This window comes from Atta cephalotes, assembly GCF_000143395.1.
Source record: "Atta cephalotes unplaced genomic scaffold scaffold00002, whole genome shotgun sequence".
NCBI lineage: Eukaryota > Metazoa > Arthropoda > Insecta > Hymenoptera > Formicidae > Atta > Atta cephalotes.
In genome coordinates this window covers 10250927-10253261 of record NW_012130066.1, presented here as the reverse complement: position 1 = coordinate 10253261, position 2335 = coordinate 10250927, and positions in this window count along the sequence as shown.

Below are 2335 nucleotides of genomic sequence, written 5' to 3'. Positions count from 1 at the left end.
AATTTAATACAGCCAACTTAGGATTAAAAAAAATTAAAATTTGACATTATTGAAATATCAACAATTATATACAAGAAAGAAAAATCGGACTTTACCGTATGGATTTAAATTTAACCTCAATAGTCATCAACTTTAACGCTTAATATCTCGACTCGCGAGACTCAACATTTTACTACCAGATTTTTTGTTTCATGCTTTTGCATTACGTTGAATGAGCATAATTTCATTGAAATTGAAAGTGAATGGCGTCTTCTAAATAATTACTATCTAAATAAATTATATGAGAAAAATCGAATAATAGCCGAATTCTAAATTGTCTACCATGCGTGCGATTACAGCTCAAGGTGCATAAAGTACTATCATACTATCCCATATACAAGTTCGAAATTAGGTGTGTTTTCAGAAATATGTATATGCGTGTAAATGTTTGACACATCTCAAACATGATCAATATATGATGTAAATATGAGAAAAAAGTATTTGATTTTTATTTTTTACATTTATATTTGCATTATCTAGGTGTTAATCGCCAAGTGGAATCCCTATTAGAAATTCGGAAACTATACATTACTTCACATAAAAAACCACTACTGGGGACGATTTACCGATTCAAAACGATCATTAAAAACTATAGAATTTTTTTCTATAGTTCTATAATTTTTTATAGTAAATTTAGATAGTAATTATATATAATTTTAAATAGTAGGGTAAGATAATGTATATAGTAACATATCAATCACATTCTAGTTTTATAATAATGCAACAAATTATAAAACTCTTATATGACTATTATATGTATAACATCTTAAGTTATATATTTATCTACATTGTATAGCTACAATGATTCGTGAGTGGGAAATTATAATTAACGTGGACATAAAATGTTATGCACACGTTATAATATTTGTATGGAAATACATTTTGTTATGTGGAAGCAATATAATAGTTATATGTTTGTTGGGAAATTTTTACCTGGTAATAGACGCGATATCTGTTGATATATGCTATTGAGCGATTGTAATTGTTAATAAAAATGATAATTTGATTGAGTCTTGTCGATTTAGCAAAGTATCAATAATTATTAATAGAAAATTCTGTGACTGGAATTTCATATTATACATCAAAAGAAAACGTATTCTATTGTTCACAATTACATTTGGTGGACAATTTTCTTGCTCAATTACTTTTACTAAACACTGAAAATCTTGATGTTTCCGTGACGTTTAATCTTGAATACTTTCGAAGCAAACACGATATCGATAGGAATTTTTTGCACATTATTTGTAATATATAAATAAACTTAAAGGTATGTGCAAAAATTCAGCTAAGTGAGAATTTTTCCTAAGTAATCTTTTTCTTAATCTAAACTAGAAAAAACCATGATGTAAAAAGGAAAGGCTATATTCCGATTTTTACCCGAGTGCCATCCAGATATCATTTCATCCTATTTATCAAACATTAAAAAAGGATGACGCCCGGAGAACACCCGAAAATTCGAACACGCATCAAGATGTATCATTCCTGAGGATGCGCAATAGGAAAATTAATTTTGAGCAAAATTTGATTGGCAATTTCAATATGCCAGCGCTATTATGCAGGAAAATACATAGAGGGCAAATTTGATTAGTTGTTTCCACTATTGCTATTGCCATTATGCGCAATGGTATACATCTTGTATTCTTATATCATGAAAAAAATGTGTCGTTGCTGGCGTAACGTTTACAAGTTTGCCATGCTAGCTCTTGACGTGGCAGCATGATATCCACATAAAGGTCATACCAGCTCATTATTTCTATCAGGGTCGTAATACATATAATAAAAATTTTAAAGTAAAATAATATTAAATATCAAATATAGAGTTACATTACAAAATAAATCTAGCATTTTGCAATTTTAAATATTATATACACAATAATATATATAATATATATATATAATGCATACAATAATACATACAATAATATATACTTTTATGTAAGTATTTGATAAGTAAATTTTAAGTTATAAATTATAAAAATATGTATCAATAAAATAATTATATATTATGTAATTTAACTATAATATAAGGAGATATAATTTACGATGGTGAAAAACCTTTGCATAGTTTAGAAATGTCTATTTTCCACCTTCAAGAAAAATGAAGAAGCATCGTAGCAGAGACTTTTTACTGCATACTAATCATTCAGTGACAGGATATATCGAAGTTATCTTTGGGCTGACATTCAGGCCCAAACATTTTGAAGGAGATATGATCATCAATCTGAATTAAAACGAAACTAATTCTAAAGGTAATAATCTGAGAAAAAATGTTATGTATATATATATATATATATAT